The sequence below is a fragment of the Dromiciops gliroides genome, chromosome X (assembly GCF_019393635.1).
Source record: "Dromiciops gliroides isolate mDroGli1 chromosome X, mDroGli1.pri, whole genome shotgun sequence".
NCBI classification, from domain to species: domain Eukaryota; kingdom Metazoa; phylum Chordata; class Mammalia; order Microbiotheria; family Microbiotheriidae; genus Dromiciops; species Dromiciops gliroides.
In genome coordinates, this window is record NC_057867.1 from 37076039 (window position 1) to 37097073 (window position 21035).

At 42.2% G+C, this 21035-nt stretch overlaps 1 protein-coding gene across 1 annotated transcript in view; it reads right to left on the minus strand.

The window, feature by feature from the left end:
• Nucleotides 1-21035, minus strand: part of IL1RAPL2 (interleukin 1 receptor accessory protein like 2) — a 953666-nt gene that overhangs the window by 931715 nt on the left and 916 nt on the right. The gene's annotated exons all lie outside the window — the stretch shown is intronic.

The window sequence follows — 21035 nt, forward strand, 5'->3', positions numbered from 1 at the left end:
CTCCAGCAATGACCATTCACTTGATATATCATTGTGGGGGTTCCTTTTGGGTATGGGTTGGACTAAGATGGCCTCTGAAATCCCTTCCTGCTCTGACATTCTGGGATTTTGTGAATTTACAGATTTCTTGCTGCTGCAATCAAACCACCAAGGGATTACTCTAGAAAACCAGACAAAATAATAACTAAATTCATTTGAAGTTACAAAAGGTCTAGAATCTCAAGGGAAATAAAGAAAATTAGTAGGAACAGTACTTCCAGACCTCAGACAATATTGTAAATCAATAATCAGCACAACTAGTTGGTTGGGATGGAGATCTGTGGTTCCTTTAGTAGACAACTCTCAGGTAAGGTAAGTCCCTCTAACAATGCAAGTCAGCAGCTTCTCTAAAAACTTAAAAAGAGGGGGGGGCAGCTAGGTGGCACTGCAGTGGATAAAGCACTGGCCCTGGAGTCAAGAGTACCTGAGTTCAAATCCGGCCTCAGACACTTGACACTTACTAGCTGTGTGACCCTGGGCAAGTCACTTAACCCCCATTGCCCCGCAAAAGAGAGAGGGCGGGGGCAGGCATCTAGAGCACTGCCTAGGGTCATACAGCCAGTATGTGTCAGAGGCAGACTTGAACCAAGGCTTTTCTGACTTCAAGCTGCCTCTCCACTTTTGGTACTGGTGAAAAATAAGTCAAAGAACTAAATAAGCAAGAGTCAAAAAAAATCAAACTCTTTGGCTCCAGTGCTCAATAAACCCAAGAACATAAACTCTATTCAACAACTAATGGAACAATTGGAAAACAATTTGACAGAACATAGGATTGACCAGCATCTTAAACCATATTCCACAATAAGCTCCAAATGTATCCATTATCTAAATATAAAAGTCCACATCATTGCAACAGGCATCTAGTTGGCATAAGGGATAAAGCACTGAGCTCAGAGTCAGGAAGATCTAGCTCAAATCTGGCCTCTGATACTAGCTGCATGACCCTGAGCTAGTCACACACCTTTCTTTGCTTCATTGTCCTTGTCTGTAAAATAGATCATGTGTATTCCGATTATTTTTTCTGATTTTGCTGTGAATTTACCTTGCTCATTTGCTATTTTATTGACTTGATTTTCTGCTATCTTATCTTTAGTCAGATTAGCTAAGGATTTATCAGTTTTATTAGTCTTTTAAAGAACCAGCTTTTAGTTCTATTTATCATTTCTGCAGGGGTTTTGGTTTCCAATTTATCTATTTTCCCTCTAATTATTAGCTAAGGATTTATCAGTTTTATTAGTCTTTTAAAGAACCAGCTTTTAGTCTTATTTATCATTTCTGTGAGGATTTTTGTTTCCAATTTATCTATTTCTGCTCTAATTATTATCTCCTCCTTTGTGTTAATTTAGGTTTATATGTTCATTTTCTAATTTTTAAATGCATATTCTATTCATTAATCTTCTCTTTTTCTACTTTATTAATGTATTATTTTAAGGACAGGACTTTCCCCCTGATGAGTGCTTTAGCCACATCCCAGAAATTTTGGTATGGTGTTTCATCATTATCATTTTCTTTTACATGGTTATGATTGTTTCTATGATTTGTTCTTGACCCACTCATTATTTAAAATTTCATTCTTAAGTCCCTCTTTTGTTTGTGGTCCTTGAAACAATTTCTATTTTTATTGCATTATAGTCTATAAAGTATGTATTGACTATTTTCGCCCTTTTCACTTGTTTGTGATATCTCTGTGCCCTAGAAAATGGTCAATTTTTGTAAAAGTTCCATGTGGTACAAAGAAGTATTCATATTCTTTTGCTGTCCCATTTAGAAGTCGTAAATCTTTTAACTAGTTTCTCCAGAAATTTTTTTAGTTCCGTATTTTCCCTGTTTATCTGTTAGTCTTATCCAAAACTGAAAGAGGGTTATTGATGTCTCTTATCACTATTGAGTTACAATCCATGTCTTTTCGAATCTCAAGTGTTTCCTTTATAAATTTGGATGCTAAGACATTTAGAACATATAAATTTATTATTAATATTGGTTTGTTGTCTATGATTCCTTTCAGCATAATAGCTTCCTTGTCTATCCCTTTTAATTTTTTCAATGTTTGCTTTTGCTTTGTCTGATAGCATGTTGGCACTCCTGCCTTTTTTATATCGACAATGCATACATAGTCAATTTCTTTTCAGTTTTATTTTATATATGACTGTTCTTTAAATGTGTTTCTTCTCATGGACAGATTATAGGGTTTTGTTTTCTTATCCAATCTGTCATTCGTTTTCATATTATTGGATTGTTTAATCCATTCGCATTTAAAGTTAAAAGAGTCAAGTTTTTATGTTCCTCTGTCTCTAAAATTGGGATTTCTTCCAAGTTATTATTTTTTACTTCTGCTGTAAACACAGTATTATGGTCCTTCAGTTACGTTACTTTAATCTTTTTTTAAGGTGGCCCTGTTCCCACTGGCTCTCTTACTCACCCCTGATCCCCTCTCTCATTTGTTACCTTTTCCCTTTAGGGTTTTGTTTATTAGTTTCTTTCTCCTGCTTTTATCTGGACCTATATTTCTTTCTCCTCTTTTTTTTCCTCTCTGTAGATTCCCCCTTCCTCTTCAGTTGGTACTGCTGTTTTAATTTCATTTTGTGTACCCTTTTCCAAAAAGGATCTGTCTCACTCTCTTCATTAGCCATATTCTCTGTTTACTCTAGACCCTAATTCTCTGATTCATGACCCTTAAAATCATCTGGTCTCTCTCTTTTCTCTGTGTTCTTCATACAGTCCAAGCTTCCAAGGTATCCATTCTAGGCTCTGCCCTATTTCTTTCTGCCACTGCCTAGTAGGGATAACCCCAAGAATTCCCCTTCTTCATTGTGTGTCACTCTCAGAACAATGGCAACTGTTGCAGGTGTCAAAGAGGCAGGAGATCGAAACATGCTAGGACCTCTTCCCCTTTCACTACCATCTCTTAATGACCTTTTATTTTTGTAATTTTTTTTTTGGTGAGGCAATTGGGGTTAAGTGACTTGCCCAGGGTCACACAGCTAGTAAGTGTCAAGTGTCTGAGGTCGGATTTGAACTCAGGTCCTCCTGAATCCAGGGCCGGTGCTTTATCCACTGCAGCGCCATCTAGCTGCCCCCTGACCTTTTATTTCTACATTTGCCTGGAAATCTCTTTCCTGTTTCCATGCTTTCTCTCCTTCAGGTGCCAGTTGCCCCCCAGGGATTCCAACTCCACCCCCCCACACACCCAGAGAAATAGATTTTCCAGGCACCAGGCCTCCAAACCTCATCTCCCTTCACCCATAAGAAGCATTCGTCAGTGGAATCCACTCCCACCTCCAAAGTATGGCCCCTTCTTTTCCCTCCCTTTTCAATCTTTCCCCCTTCACACTCAGTCCCCTGTAGACTCTTCTCTTTCTGAGACTGTAGAGGCCACCCTCCTCTCATGGCTAGCTCCCTATTGCCCTCCTCCCCCTTCCACGTCTCCTCCCATGCTGTAGTATAGTTCCACAAAAGAAACCTTCAACTGTAGGCAGGGTGTCAGGCTCTACACTGTTATCTCTACCAAATCTCCACCTTCACTCTCCCCCCCCTCCCCCCCCCCCCCCCCGCCCCAGTCTCCTTATGTCCATTTGGAAAGAAGTCTCTTACTGCTCTTTCTGTTGTCACACTGTTGCTGTTTGCATTGATTCACTCCTCCTGCTTTTCTATTGCCTAGGATGTTTGAGGAGCCCGTTATCTTTTCAGTTCTGGTTTTCTTTCTAAAAATGTTTTCAAGGGGCAGCTAGGTGGTACAGTGGATAGAGCACCAGCTCTGGATTCAGGAGGACCCGAGTTCAAATCCAGCCTCAGACACTTGACACTTACTAGCTGTGTGGCCCTGGGCAAGTCACTTAACCCCCATTGCCCCACAAAACAATCTGATGAGGGAGACAACATGTTATACACACACACACACACACACACACACACACACAGAGCAAGCGATATACAGGGTAAATAGGAAAATTAAAAGAAGTAAACCACTGGAATAAAGAGGGGTTAGGGAAGTCTTCCTATAGAAAATGGAATTTTAGTTGGGACTTAAAGGATGCCGGAGAGGTCAACCCTGGAGTTATGTGCTATTATTATCTCCATTATACAGATGAGGAAGAGGTTAAGTGCCCATAGTTAGGAAGTGTCAGAAGCCAGATGTGAACTCAGGTTTTCCTGACTCTGGGCCTGGCACTCTATCCACTGTGCCACCTAATTCTTTCAATTTATTACTGAATGTGTATCTTTTACCCTCTATGATTAAGCTCAGATTTCCAGGATAAGCTGCCCTAGGCTGCATCCAGAGTTCCAGTGCTCTTTGAAACACATTCTCTTCCTTCCTCCTTTTTCTAGTGGAAGCAGGATAGTCTTGAATTATTTCTATACTCTTTCCCTTGTATTTAAAGGTCTTTCTCCTGGTGGCTTGCAGAAATTATTGTTTCTAAATTGAATTGTTAAATTTAACCACTATGTGTCATGGAGTTTGTAGCCTTGGGTTTTTGTCTTTTTCTGGACGTAATCTATGAATTCTTTCAATTGGAATTTCGTTTTCTATGTTCACAAGTTCTAGTGAGTTCTTTTCTATTATTTCCTTCATTACAGTGTTACGGGATTTGTACTATCATGTTCTTCTGGGATACCTATGATCCTCAGATTGTCTCTACACATCCTGTTTTCAAGACCCATATGTTTTGCTCGCATATCGAGTCTATTTTTTAAATTTTTATTTATTTTTTTTTTGGTGAGGCAATTGGGGTTAAGTGATTTGCCCAGGGTCACACAGCTAGTAAGTGTTAAGTACCTGAGGCTAGATTTGAACTCAGGTCCTCCTGACTCCAGGGCCAGTGCTCTATCCACTGCACCTCCTAGCAGTCCCGAGTCTATTTTCTTTTAATGTTCTTTGTTTTTTGGCTCTCTTCTAGCTTGTCCTTTCCCACTGTTTTGGAGAGCTCTGAGAAGTCATCAGGATCAGAGAAAATGTTGAGTCTACCATCTTGTTTCTCACCAAGATAATATTTGTAAAGTGCTCTGTAAACTTTAAAGCACAAATTAAGTGCAAGCTCTTATGTTAAAAATTAGAAGAGAATGGAATCATAAAGAGTTTAGAAGGCACCTCGGATGCCATTAAAGTTGACTCAGTCATTTTATAGGTAAGAAAACCAAAGTTCAAAGATGATGAGTGGGGGCAGCTAGGTGGCACAGTGGATAAAGCACTGGCCTTGGAATCAGGAGGACCTGAGTTCAAATATGACCTCAGACATTTGACACTTACTAGCTATGTGACCCTGGGCAAGTCACTTAAACCCCTCATTGCCCCACCAAAAAAAAAAAATGATAAGTGACTTGCCAAAGTCACATGAGTTATAAGCATCGGAAGTTAGATCTAAACCCATATCTTCTGACTTTTGAACCAGAAATCTTTCCATTTTTCACTACTATAGCTATGGAGAGAATTCTTATGCAAACAAGAGGTGAGCATAAGAGAAAAGAGATAGGTTTGATTACATAAAATGTGAAAGCTTTTGTATAAATAAAATCAACGAGCTAGGATTAGAAAGGCAACAGTCGATTGGGGAAAAAAAAAACTTTGCATCTCTGATAAGGGTCCACTCTCCAAGATGTATAGAGAATTAGTACAGATATAAGATCAAAAGGAACAGGTTTTTTTTAAAAAAAGAATGACAAACTGCAGTATAAACAAAAGGAACTGTGGAATATGGATGCTGATCAGACCAAACTATTTCTTTTGTTTTTGGTGCTGTCGGTTTTCTGATTTGAGGTTTTTCCTTTGTGCTCTGATCTTTCTTGTATAACATGACAAATGCAGAAATATGTTTAATGTTATTATGTATATATTACCTATATCAGATTGCCTGCTGTCTAGGGGAGGGGGTGAGGGAGGGGAGGGAGGGAGGAAAATTTGAAATTGGAAATCTTATATAAATAAATGTTGAAAATTATTTCTACATGTAACTGGAAAATAATAAAATAATTTTATTTTTTAAAAAATGAAAGAGGTGATTTCACCACCAATGAAATGGAAATTAAAACAATACTTAGGAGCTATTTTGCCCAACTGTATACCAATAAATGTGACAATCTAAATGAAAAAAAAATTACAAACTGCAGTAAAAAAAAAAAATTAGAAAGAAAGTAGATGTCCCTTGGTTTGGAGAATGCCTAAAAGAATTGTGGTACTTGAATATTAATGAAATATTATTGTGCCTTAATAAATGACAAATGAGAGAAAACTGGTAAGACTCATATAATCTGATGTTTTTTTAAAGTAAGCAGTTCCAAGGAAAAATATAAACAGTGACAACAATGTATAAACAAAAAGAACACTGAAGCAAAGCTGAACACTTTGCAATCATGATAAACAATCTTAGCCCCAAAGAAAACATGAGAAAAGGAATTTCTCACATTTCCTTAGAAAGGTGGGAAACTATGGGTCTAGAATGTTGCAGATGATGACAAATGTGGGTGAGATTTGTTATGCTTAAATGCTTCTCACCACTGAAAAGGAAGGATTCCAAAGGAAAATGCTTAGCAGGCAGCCAGGTACATAATAGGTGCTCAATAAATGCTAACAGACAGATGTAGTAAAGAAAGAAAGGGGGCAGCTAGGTGGCACAGTGGATAAAGCACCAGCCCCGGATTCAGGAAGACCTGAGTTCAAATCCGACCTCAGACACTTGACACTTGCTTAGCTGTGTGACCCTGGGCAAGTCACTTAACCCTCATTGCCCTGCAAAAAATAAAAAAATAAAATAAATATTTTTTTTAAAAAAGAAAGAAAAGAAAAGAAAGAAAGGCAGGACAGCTATTTAAATGGGTCTTTCTATTCTTGCACACACTTTATTTGCATGCCAATCAAGAGGATCTAGGGATTCCATTCCTCCATATAACTCCTGTGGGCAGTTTGGGAATAGAGGTTCATATATCAAGGCTAAATAGTAGTTACAAAGAATTTTCAGACAGATAGTTGTCTGAGACCTCTTGACTTGGATCAATATTGACCAAGACGGCTAGGTGGTGTGGTAGATAGAACACTGTTTCTGGAGGCAAGTCAGACTCTAGTTGTACGACCACGTCACTTAACCTGCTTTTGCCTCAGCTTTCTTATCTGTAAAATGAGGGTGATAATAAAGCACCTACCACCCAGAATTATGAGGATCAAATGAAATATGATTTGTAAAGCACTTAGCACACTGGCCGGCACAGAGTAGGTGCTCAATAAGTGCTTGTTTCCTTCCTTCTTTCCTAAAGGAAAAAGGGCCAATTAAAAGAATAGACTTTACTGGTTCTCTTTTTGGCTTCCAGGTTACTCAACCTCTGCAGCTATGCCCTAAAGGCATTTCCACTTATCATTGTCAGGGAGAGGCTTTCTAGCTATTGTATTTAAATAGATGGGCACCAATTGTATAGAAGAGGACCCTGCAGAGCTAAAACCTTGCAAAGAAATGGTAATAGAGAGCAGGTTGGCAGTCGTAAGACCAACAGAGTCACTGAGTAGAAAAAAGATGCACAGAAATGAGCAAAAAAGTATGATGACATGGCCAGAGAAGAGTCAAGAGCTCTGTATGAAAAATGTCAGTTACCCGAGTCCTCCATGTGTCCTCCATGTAGACCCTCTCATGTATGTTCCCTGGCCAAGCATGTTCTCCCTGCCCTACTAGCACTAATGTGCATATAACACGTACATGTGGGTCATCTCTTATCTTTCATTTACTCTGTCATTTGAACAAATGATATGTCTAAAAGGGGCTTGGCAAACCTGAAACTGCTATAGAAATGTGAATAGTTATTGTTTTGCCTTTTATTTTGAAGTGTGTCCCATGAGACTGATGAGTTATGGGGTTGAGTGGGTACTGTCCCACTCAGAGTGCCTTGAACCTGAGGGCCCATATACTTACAGTTCCAGGTGCTAGATAACAATAAAGTACTATATAAATGTCATCTGTGTGTGTGTGTGTGTGTGTGTGTGTGTGTGTGTGTGTGTGTGTGTGTGTGTAAAAGGGGGAGGGAAGAAGCCAGGAAGGGGGTGAAATATAAATAGGGGGAAAGAGGGGAGTTGGGGGGAGAGGAAAGAAGGAAGAATAGAGGGGAGAGGGAACAAAAGGATGCAGGATGATGAAAAGGAAGTGGGATGGCACTGAAATTAAAATTGTGCAGTTTTTGTGATAGACTTGATTCTTCTCACCAATAGAACAGTACAAGAAAGTTCCAAAGCACTCATGATGGAAAAGGCTCTCCTAATCCAGGGGGGAAAAAAAAACTGTGGAATATGGATGCTGATTGAACCATACTATTTCTTTTGGTTTTGATGCTGTTGTTTTTCTTTTTTAAGGATTTTCCTTTTTTGCTCTGATTCTTCTCTTATAACACGACTAATGCAGAAATATGTTTAATGTTATTATATATATATATATATACATATACATATATATATATATAAATAAACTATATCAGATTACCTGCTGTCTAGGGGAGGGGGAGGGAGAAAAATTTGAATTTGGGAAATCTTATATAAACAAATGTTGAAAACTATCTCTACATGTAACTGGAAAATAATAAAATACTTTTATCAAGAAAAAAAAATTGTGCAGTTTTGCCAAGAATTTGCAAGAGAAAATATCTCAATCACACAATGATACCACCATTTTCTTGTTTCTAGAACACTTTGGCTAGCTAAATCAAAGAACTGGCATCTTCTACAACTGCTGTCCAACAAGGGTCATGACCACTGTACCCCATCATCACCTAAAAATTCTCATTATCACCCACGTATTCCCAGGACTGCAAGGCAATCAAAATCCTTGCCAGTTTGGAGTACAGCTAGTATGATATGTGTAACCACTTTGGGCTTCCTTTCCTTCACAAACACATCCGTGGAATTCTCTAAATCTAAATAAGTTCTTCCTATATAAAGGAGACCTTTGCCAGCCACCATACATCACCAGCCTCTCTGCCTACCTGAGAATATTCAGTTGGTTTGCCACCAGAGCTGAAGGCTTAGCTATCTTTCTTGGGCCTAAACTTGACACCAACATCTAAGAGAAAGCAGCTTTTCCACCTGTTTTCAACTGTAAAGGCAAAAGGAAACTAAAATGTTTTGTCCATGGCTAAAGAAATAATATAAGGGGCAGCTAGGTGGTGCAGTGGATAGAGCACCAGCCCTGGATTCAGGAGTACCTGAGTTCAAATTGGCCTCAGACACTTAACACTTACTAGCTGTGTGACCCTGGGCAAGTCACTTAACCCCAATTGCCTCACCAAAAAAAAAAAAAAGAATATAAATATTAATGATCCTCTAAAAGCCTAACCTGCTGTCCATGCCATGGGGACAGGGTGGGGCACAGGCAGCAAAGTAGGGATTGCCGTTCAGGATGATGTGCAAAAAGGGACTTGGCATGTTCTGGGACCACTATGATAGCTGCAGAGGCCTGGTGGATACTTTGAAAGGCTGACAAATTGGGCTCTGGAGCTACTATTGGCAGGCTTCGAAGCTCAGTCAGTGCAAAGGAACCACTCCCAAGAATATTTCAGTAGACTGAACTGACAGCTCCATAGGGTAAATCATGACTACCCATTCAATGGGCTCAAGATATGAATGCACTCATTACGTGGCAGTCATCCTAAAATTGACAAGTGATCGTCCCAACTATAGTCAAGGGCTTCCCACAGCTTTAGCCAGTAACACTCTAAAAGACTCTCCATGGGCAACATGTGCAAAAACTCAACCAACAATATGTCACAGAATCTTGGGACAAATGGCTGAGTCTGGCGGTTTTGTTTACAAAAACAGAGGGGTTTATCATTTTGGGTTTTTTGGTTTTTGTGGGGCAATGAGGATTAAGTGACTTGCCCAAGGTCACACAGCTAGTAAGTGTCAAGTGTCTGAGGTTGGATTTGAACTCAGGTCCTCCTGAATCCAAGGCCAGTGCTTTATCCACTGTGCCACTTAGCTGCCCCCCAGAGGAGTTTATCATAACATGACACTAGCCCACTGCCACTAGAAATTACACAGTAGTCATTCCTAAGGAGCCCAATTTATTGATGGGTACAGGCTATACAAGGAAATGGTAAGGCCCTATGCAATAAATCACAGCAGGTGGCAAATATTTTGCTGTTCAGTCATGTTTGACTCTTCCTGACCCTGTGGACCACAGCATACCAATGCTGTTCATCGGGTTTTCTTTGACAAAGATACGGGAGTAGTTTGCCATTTCCTTCTCCAGTGGATTAAAGCAAACAGAGGTTAAGTGACTTGCCCAGGGTCACATAGCTAGTCTGAGAGCAGATTTGAACCAGGTCTTCCTGACTCCAGGCCCAGCACTCTATCCACTGAGCCGTCCAGCTGCCTCTGTAATATAAATATGATCCTCAAAATATCCTTAAAATTTCAACAAATAGGGGCAGCTAGATGGCGCAGTGGTTAAAGCACCGGCACTGGATTCAGGAGTACCTGAGTTCAAATCCAACCTCAGACACTTGACACTTACTAGCTGTGTGACCATGGGCAAGTCACTTAACCCCATTGCCTAAAAAAAAAAAAAAAAAATCAACAAATAAACTGCGCTGGAAATATTGCATCATCACAAAGAGAACTGTTACTCACAATGGCTGGGAAATAACACTGACCTATAAAAATTCAAGAAGCACATTTTTAATGGAAGCTGCCATACCAAATTCTCATAACCTCCAAACTGTGTGGGATATAAAGCTTTTAAAATATAGGTATCTAATGGAAGAAATCAAAACCATGTGGGAATAGGATGAGTACGAATCATCCCCTCATCCTGTCTGCTACTGGATTTTTCCCAAAGATGCTTTCAGTAAGCCTAAAAAAGATGAGATTACAACCCAATACTTATAGTCAATTGCAAAGAGCAATAATTTTATACACTTGAACAATAGTCCATTAGACATAAAAGAGTAATATCAGAATACTGATCTGTCACAGAATTGTTTCTATCTAAACTTCACTGAACTAAATGAGAATAACAACATAACAATAACAGTAACAATCATTGCAGCCAGGCATTGCCATGGAGACACCATCCAGCTTCCATCAACCAGTGACAAAGTGGAACTGGGACTGCTGGTAAGGCATTTCTAAAAGAAAAAAAGGGAAAGTAAGGAAGCAGTTTTAAAGTTAGTGTTCTGTCCTCCATCTTGACACCATGTAGGAAAATGTCAGGTATTTAAGGATTTTGCTCCCTCAGGGGATTATAAGAAGGCATTACATTTCAGCCACTGAGGTCAAACGAGATGTTTGCTGGGCTGATAGGAATAAACATCAGTAAGATAACCCAGGAGTTCCTCTAAAATATTACCTTTCTCCTTGGCCTCTGAGTTGGAATACTTAGCACAATGCCTGACACATAGTAGGTGATTAAAATGCAAGCCTGGGGCAGCTAGGTGGCACAGTGGATAGAGCACTGCCCCTGGATTCAGGAGGACCTGAGTCCAAATCCGGCCTCAGACACTTAACACTTACTAGCTGTGTGACCCTGGGCAAGTCACTTAATCCCAATTGCCTCACCAAAAAAAAAAAATTGCAAGCCTGACCCTATCCTTCTGGCTGAGAAATTCCTTTGAGGGCTCTTTCTCTCTCCTTTTCACAAAGGAAAAGAAATCTAAGCAAAATAACCATTTCTACCTTGTGGTCAGAAATGCCTGGTGCCAAACACTGTCATAGAGCTAACAAACTATCACATTTTACCCTTTTGCTCATTGCCCTAGTATGTTGTCTATTCCCCTTTATATAAAAGAAATTAGTGAGAACTACCAACCTTTGTTGCATATTTAATGCTAGCATCACAGATAGAGGCTGGACAAACTGGTCAGTCTGGGAGAAGTTAAAGACACACCCAGCTTCTAGTGAGAGGTGTGCATGAAGACAGCAGAGTAATGATTTCTGCCCTAGGAGACCACAGACTTTTTCAGTCACTCCATACTTATATTCACCAGTCAGCTCAAAGTTGATTTACAGGAGAGAATATATACAGAGAGAGAGATGAATAACCTGACATAAATAAAAAATCCCCTAGGCTAAAGAAGTTGAACTCCTCAGGGCAGACAAGCTAGACCGAGACAAAGAAAGAATAAAGGGTTGCCTTTTGCGTACACTGTGCAAATCCTTTTGTGGGTTCTTCTGTTGGTGTCATGCCATTGCTCCCCTATGCCTTTTCAGCAGCTTATTAGTAGGTAAGGATATCTGGAGTGAGAAACAGCCTCTTCACTCATCACCATCCTACTCACACCTCTATACTTGCTGTTATTGTTCAGTCGTTTTAAGTCCTAACTCTTCATTTTCTTGGCAAGATACCAGAGTGAGTGGTTAACCATTTCCTTCTCCAGCTCATTTTATAGATGAGGAAACTGAGGTGGTTTGCCATTTCCTTCTCCAGCTTATTTGACAGATGAGAAAACTGAGGCAAACAGGGTGAAGTGACTTGCTCAGGGTCACGCAGCTAGTAAGTGTCTAAGGCCAGATTTGAATTCAAGAAGATGACTCTTCGTGCCTCCAGGGCCAGAACTCTCTATCCACTGCACCACATAACTGCCACTACCTCTATACTAGCATCTCTTTATATGTATATACATACATAGGCTACCTCATATGGAGTTTTTAAATTATACTCACCAATGGATACCTTAATTATATAATTAAATGATTATAACAACAATAATAATCTCATCTTCTCTAGGTTTTCTAAAATGATCATTAGGACAACTCCAGATGCAGAATTTTAAAAGCTATCAAGAAAAAAGCTGTAGCTATGTCTGTCAACAAGCTTACTGGCATCCTGAAGTCAAAGTACAATGGGAAGAACACATTAAATACAAATAAACCCTATGGAATATGAGTCTTGATAACTGCAAAATGGATCACAATAGATTTGGAAAGTATCCTAATAAAATTCCATATAATATTAACAAGGCACAGAGCCCATAACCCTAAAGTAGCTATGGAAGGATTAATCCTTCCTCTTCAAAAAGGAGAAAGAATTTATGGATGTCCTCAGGGCACAAAATAAGCAAGTCAAAAATTTACAGAAATACTTTTGGAATAAACAGATTTCATTTCGCCAGGCAAAATTACAAGGTGACAATAAGTACACATCACTGAATTTGTCAAATGTAACTGAGAGTGATTTGCCTACAGATGAAGTCAATGAAAAAGCTAAGATCCAAAAGTAGAATCAAAAGGCTCTCTGTGTACACCATCCACATGAACTCAACCTGTGATAGATATGTTAACTAAGCACTACTGCAGAAATGGCTGAGGTACATGTTTATGAAAACAGATGGGATTATGGTGGCAATTCAAGATCATTACCAGAAACTACGGAAAGGTCTTTCTTAAGGATGCCAGATTTACTTATCGATGCTGGTTATGCAAGGAAGTAGGTGGAATCATGGAATACATCACCGCAGGCTGCAAAAATTTAGCACCCACCGGATGCCTAACAAGATACAACCCAGTGGCTAGGATTATACATCGGAAACCCACTATCTTTCATAAGCACACAATAAATCCCTGTACAAATACAAACCTCAAAATATCCTAGAGAATTCAACAAAGTGTATTGAAACCAGACCACCATTACCAACAGAACGGTTGCCCAGAATCATCCAGATATAACTCCAATCCATAAAAACTATGAGTGTTTTTCATAGATGTTGCCATGTCACATACTCAACCTCTAATCAAAATGGAATGAAAAGCTTTCAAAATAGAAGAAATCAAAATTATGTGGGAACAGGATGAAAAACGAATGAATGAAAAAGCAATTACTGAATGCTATATGTCAGGCAGTGCGCTAAGTACTGAGGATACAAATATAAAAAAGAGGGGAAGGCAACACATATAGGGGTTGCTAAGTGGTGCTGTAGTGGATGAAGCACTGGGCTTGGAATCAAGAAGACTATTCTTTCCCGATTTCAAATCTGGCCTCATACACTTACTGTGTGACCCTGGGCAAGTCACTTCACCCTGTTTGCCTCAGTTTCCTCAGCTGTAAAAGGAGCTAGTGAAGGAAAAATAGCAAAACTACTCCAGGGGAGCTAGGTGGCACAATGGATAAAGCACTGGCCCTGGATTCAGGAGGACCTGAGTTCAAATCCGGCCTCAGACACTTGACACGTATTAGCTGTGTGACCCTGGGCAAGTCACTTAACCCCAATTGCCTCACCAAAAAAACAAAAAAAACCACTCCAATATCTTTGCCAAGAATACCCCCAGAGTGTTCACAAAGAGATATAATTGAAAACTCAAATAAAACGACGACACACAGAGAAGTGATGGCCAAGGAAAGAGAGATGGAAAGCCAAGAGGGCAAGCTGTAAGGGAGATGGTAAGATGGCCTGGGTGGCCAACTGGATGGAATGTGAAGGTGAGGCATGATCTAGTATCCAGAGACAGCCAATAGATTCGATGGGCTAAGAGGGCACATGCATCATCCTGATTGAGCCCACAGAAATGAAATTCCAATCCAGTAGTTTTTGATTTTGGTTTTTTGCAGGGCAATGAGGGTTAAGTGCCTTGCCCAGGGTCACACAGCTAGTGCCAAGTATCTGAGGCTGGATTTGAACTCAGGTCCTCCTGAATCCAGGGTCAGTACTTGATCCACTGTGCCACCTAGCTGCCCCCCAATCCAGTAGTTTTGTTCAATTTCCAAAGGTAGTTTTTTTCCCCCACCCGTGCAAGAGTCCTCAGAATATTAGATATACTAGAATATTAGTGCAGTGGTCTGTCCTGTGACCTAGGCAGGACAGGGATCATCACCCCCATTTTCCAGATAATGAAGTTGAGACTCAGAGGGGTGATCTGACTGACCCAAAGTGATATAACTAATAAGTTGCAGAAACCGGTCTGCAAATCCCAAAGTATACCTGGCTACTTAAAATGCACCACTCTTTGTACATGGCATTACAGGTACCTATCATTAGGGATTCCACACTTTGAGTTAGAGTTTGTGGCACAACGCCTTGCACACAGTAGTAGGGACTTAACAGTTCCTTCCTGAATTAAAGCCCTCTCTGTTCATGGGAACGGACCTGCACTGAACCATCTATATAGTAGTCCCTGTCTCCACGCTTTTGCAAGACCCATCGTGCCAAACAGCATGCACCAAGTCATTTGGCTAAGGTGAAAGGCAGAGTCTCTGGGTTCATAGACCAGAAGTTATCTGACCGCAAGGGTATCCAACCAATACCCTTGGCCTTATCAGAACCATGCTCTACCCAAAGGCACCAATGGGCCACAGGTGAATTAAAATCAATATGCTCACTGAAAGAGCTGTTTCCCAGTAAAAACCCAAACTTTTTTTAATGCAAATGGCTGAAGCAGAGAAGCTAAAACAAATATGGACTTAAAAAGTCGAACACGGAGGAAAAGTCAACTATCATCCCAGCAGGTAGCCTGGATTCCAATTCACATAGACATTTTACCCAACTGAGGTAACCTTTCCTGCTCTCACAATACACAAGGTAGTTCTTGGAGACATTTGCAATCTGGTCAGGAGATGAATGGGCTTATGCAATGCTTCAGTTAGCACGGACTTCAGAGGCCATGCAGTCCCACCCTCTCATTTCACAGAGGGGCAAGTGAGTCAACCAAGGTCACACAGAAGAGCCTAAATCTAGACCTGGACCTCAGTTGTACTTGTGTCATGGACCCTCCCCTGCCTCTTTGGATGGACTCCTCCTCAGAATCAGATTTTTATATGCCTTAAAATAAAATACATAGGATTACAAAGGCCAACAATTACATTGAAAAGATTACATATCAAAATATGTAAAAACAAGTTTATAGATCCCAGGTTCAGGCCCCTAAAAGGTACCTCAGAAGTTACTAGTCACAGGGTCACAGATCTAGAGTCAGAGGGGACCTTAAGGGGCAGCTAGGTGGTACAGTGGATAGAGCATCAGCCCTAGAGTCAGGAGGACCTGAGTTCAAATATGACCTCAGACACTTAACATTTACTAGCTGTGTGGCCCTAGGCAAGTCACTTAACCCCAATTGCCTCATCCAAAAAAAAAAAAAAAAAAAGGATCTTAGAGGCTCTCAAACGCAACTCCCTCATTTTACAGAGGAGGAAGGTGAGGCCCAGAGAGCGGAAGTGAATTGTCCAAGGTCACACAGCTAGTGAGAAAGGAGATGAACCCAGGTCCTCTCACTTCGAATCCAGAGTTCTTTCCACTGGGCCTCAGTCCGAACCCCTATTTTACAGAGGAGAAAACAGAGGCCCAGAAAGAGAAGGTACTTGCTCCCCTTAATGGCAGACTCACAGCAAGAACACAAACTTTCTGACTCTTAATCAGGTGTTCTTTCAACTTCCCAGCTAGCTGCTCTTAACACTTGAACAATAGATACCAGCGGGACCCCTACTGGTAGAGGTTTGTTACCATAGGCTCAAAGCACCATGGATTTTTCAAGCTGGAGGGGACCTTCGAGATAATATTCAACCTTCCCATTTTACAAACGAGAAAACTGAATCCTGGAGAAGTGACCTGCACCGTGTCACATAGCTGCTAAGTGTCTGAGGCAAGATTCGAACCCGAATCATGCGAAGTACAACCCCGTGCCCCACAGGCTCTGCCAACCTGCACCTCAGTTCCCCAGATGCACGCAGAACATTCTTTTTCCTGTTATTTCACTAGCCAGCGTTCACCCCCATTGGAATAACAAATAAGGCATCCCAAGCCCAGAGACTAGAGCTATTGAACAGCTCGGAGGGGCTCAGAAGCTGGCCCTGACTCAAGGTAAATTAGCCACCAAGATCCCCCACTGGGATTTCCCCCTCCCCCCCTCCAGGCCTCCCAGGAAGACTGGTTCATCCTAACCCAACCCGGACTCCCTCTTCTCCAGGGACTTGGAGGCTCAGTGGAATGATGATTTTCTCTCCCCGGCAGCTGCTCACTCTGTGCCTCAGACTCCCAAACTACCCACAAAAGCAAGGAATGAATCTGAGGAGGTTCGGTCCCCATTTGGAATTGGTGATGGGGTGAGGTTGTTATTCTTAAACATGAGGCTCTTTGGAGCAGCCTGACCCAGGGAACTGGGATCTCTTCACATATGTGTATCTCTGATGAAGAGCCACGGGCACCTCCCAGATGACAAGGCTGAAGAAGATGTGACCCCAGCTCCTCCCTTTTCCTCTGCACAGGCTGCCTCTCCTTGCCTGGGAGATGCTTGCTTCTCACCTCTGCCTCCTAGGATTCCTGGCTTCCTTAAAGGTCTATCTCCCGTCCCATCTTCTACATACATAAGGCCCCCATTTTGCCTCCCCCACCCCCGAAAATGTTTGGAGCTACTTTGCATCATTTTCTATTTCCTTATCTGTTGTGCGGGTAGTTTCCCCTCTTTGAGAGCAGGACCAACAGGTCCCTTTTCATCTCTGTATTCCCTGAATCTAGCCGTGTCTGGTACACAGTAAGAGCTGAATCCATGCTCAAGGAAGCAAGGAAAGTAGCCCCACATCCAAATACAGAACAAACAAATGATGTTGTTGCTTTCCCCTATGAAAGAAATGTAGCATCTTTAAGAGCAGGATCTGTTTGCTTTGCTTTTATATCCCAGGCACCTAGATAGAACTAGGCATGGTATACATTGGGCCCTTACAAAATGCTTATTGATTGATACGGCTCCCCCAATCCAGTCCAAGTTCTTTGAGCCCAGAAACAGTTTCCTAGTTGTCACCCTACCCCTAGTACCTAGCCCAGTGCCCCGACAATACTAGGCACCTCATAGATGTTTGCTAAATGAAACAAGTGTATTCAGCAGAACCCAATCCCTGTGTCACGAAAGAATCTTCGCTTACTGTGACTAGCTATCTCCTTAAAGAAAATGCGATTTGGAAATTCGAGGTTTGCATTGTAGTTTCCTAAAAGTACGGGAAGGTAGGTTGCTGTTGGGTACCTCCTCCAATCAGGGGTAAATTCATAGACAAGAATACCCCACGTTAACCTCACATGCCTGATGTGCTGCATTAATGGAAGCTATAGGAGTAGCTGTTTGTTTGTTTCTTTCTTTTTCTGAAGTAGGAAGCACCTGTATTTACTTTTTCTTCCGTATTTACTTTTGACACTAGAGAGGCAACGCCAACCAGAACGCAAAGCCCCCACCCCCAAAGGCACCATAATGCTTTAACATCATATACACACAATGGATTGTGGCCACATCTGCCTACTCAAGACCAACTGGCCAATTCTTGGACTGAATGAAGCCGTTTTCCTACTTGGAAATTCTGAAATAAGAGCTAAAGTAGTGCTTCACAATTCCAGCATCAATTCCAACAATTAGGAGCTGAGGACCGGCCCAGCAGGTGTCTCAGAGGTACCTCTCCCCAAAATGTCAATCTCTCCATATATTATATGGAAAGGGAAGGAGGCCAGGGCCTTCCCCTCCCACACCGTATGGTCCAAGTTCTCTGAGCCCCACAGGACCTGAGAATTGGACATTACTGTTTTAGTTATAACCTGTAGTGAAATTTCGGGGTTTTAAAAAATCAACCTTTCATCAATCTTTTCAGTGTGGGGAAAATCCCTCTTATCAATTCAGATCTTCTACTATTTTGGGACTGATAATCTTAGAGAGCTGCCTGAGGCACTGAGGAGTTTAGACTAGTCCAAGGTCATACAGCCATCAGAAACTGGACTTGATCCCAGGTTTTCCTAGACTCCAAGACCATTCCCACCCCCACCCCCTCAGCCCCAATGCCACTTATGCTGAAATAGGGCTTTCTCTTAACTGAAACTGATTCCAAATTCCTAAGCCTCCCTACAAGACCTGAGTTTTAACTTCAGCCTCTGAACTGCCAAGGTAGCTTCTCCTAATTAAGGTACGTTCTTGCCCTGATCAATAACATCCAAAACCCAAGGGCTAGTGAGTTACGGAGGCTGTGGGTCAGTCACAGAAAGAGGCTGAAGAGCAGTTTCCTCTCCCCCCAGGAAATGAGGGCCAAAGGGCATGAAACAAAGGGCTTGTGGGTGGTCCCAAAATTCTATTGACAAAGGCATTCCCAAAGCCGAAAACTGCTATGTAGGCTGGAGATAAGTTGGCAGTGGCCAAAGAAGGTAGCACAGGACACTGAAAGGAGAGCTAGCTCTGGAGTCGGGAGACTTGGGTTCAAATCTCCCTTCTGCCACGTTACTTTTGTGACTGTTTGGTAATTCATTTTCTCATGCTGCACCTCACTTTCTCTGTAAAATAAGGGGATGGTCTAGCTCCTCACTCTCTTCAACTGAGGGTCCCGACCCCACATGGGGTCGAGTAACTGAATGCGGAGGTTGAGAAAAATTTGGTACCGATAAAAGGTTAGGTCTATCCATTTTATATACCTACACACCCGTGTGTCTCCAGGGAAAAGGGGTAGAAAAGATCTAGATCAGCAAAGTCAAACTCAAATGGAAATAAGGAGCCCTAGGGGTTGTCTGTGGACTTAGCCTTAAAATGTAATCACTGTGTTTATTTATTTCTGTTAAATAGTTCCCAATTACATAAGTTTGAATGGGGTTTGGGGTGCACTCGGGAGTGCTGCCTGTTTGATGCCTCTAGACTAGATGGCCACAGAAATGCCTTCCAGCTCCAATGCTCTGATCCTGTGTATGACCCTGGGTGGTTGATTTCCCTTCCCTGGGCCTCAGTTTCCCCTTCTGTAAAATGAGAATCAAATTAGATTGGCTCTGAGGTTCTTTTCCCAGTCCTACCCCCTCCTTCAGTCTCCCTGGGCTGCCTCTGGGAAAGCAGGCACATGGAACCCTGGACACTTGACTCCCACCCAGGACCCCACTCCTTTCCCTTATCTCTGCCTGAAAGGGAGCAGAAAAGAGCAGTTGACCATGGGGACTTCCCCACCTTTGAGTCCCCAAAGAAAGTGAGGCTCCTTTTGTCTGAGAAGAGCAGCCTGAAAAGCCGATCCAGAAGCGCTGGCGGGGAGACAGTCCGACTTGGGCAGGCATAGCTCGCCCCCAACAGCCCCAGGAGAGGTGACAAGTAGCTCCCCATGCAGACTGACCTAACCTGGCTAGAGCTGACACTGACCCCGACCCTTCCAGCGGTCCTCCTCAGCCCACTCTGCTGAGGGTGGGTGGAGAATGGTTTCCAAGAAGGAAAACAAGCTCTCAACTGGGGGGGGGAGACCCCAAGCTCTCAGTGGCTTCCTCGGGCTTCCCCTCAAGCTGGTTACCCCCTGGGCCCTGACTCCATCTTTAACCCGGGCTGGAGAGGCACTTAAACACCCTCCTCCCCCGCATGTAGGTATACACACAAGATATACACACAAATTCCCGTATGGTAGATAGAAGAGGACAGCAAAAATGGGGGGAAACAGCTGGAAAGGGGAACAGCTATCCCAACAAATGCGACCTGACAGTAGATAAATTCTGTCTTGGGCTTGAGCACACATTTACTAGCTGTGTGACCTTGGGCAAGTCACTTAATCGCTCACTGCCTGCCTTGGTTTCCCCGACTGTCAAAATAAGAGGGTTGAGCTAGATGGCTTATGAGATCCCTTCCGGTTCTAGTTCTCCGACCTCCCCTTTCTCCTGAAGGGCTTCAAATATTTATGGGAAAGGAATTTAAACACACACACACACACACACACACGTAAAGAAAAGTGAGAGAAAAGAGCCAGGCAGCTGGATATAGTGAGGGACTGCTCCCTAGCTGTCCCCATTTTGGCCAGAAGATGCCTAAGTCAGTTTGGCACGAATACCCGCTTGAGGGACCAGGCCTGGGGAGGGCGGGAGGAGAACTCGAAAGACACATGCAGAAAGGGCTAGAATCGTCCTCTCGGCCAGAGCACACACCCACCTCCATGCCCAGGATCTGCACGCACTACACCCTACAGCTCCCCACCACGCCACACCCGCCAAGAAGACCCATGCAGCTAGGCATGGGTTCCACCCATGATCTAGGGCTTCCCCTTATCGGGCACATAGGTGATGGGAAAAGCAAGAGGAGCGCGCACCAAGGATTCCCTTGCAAGGCTCAACTGCCCATTCCCAAG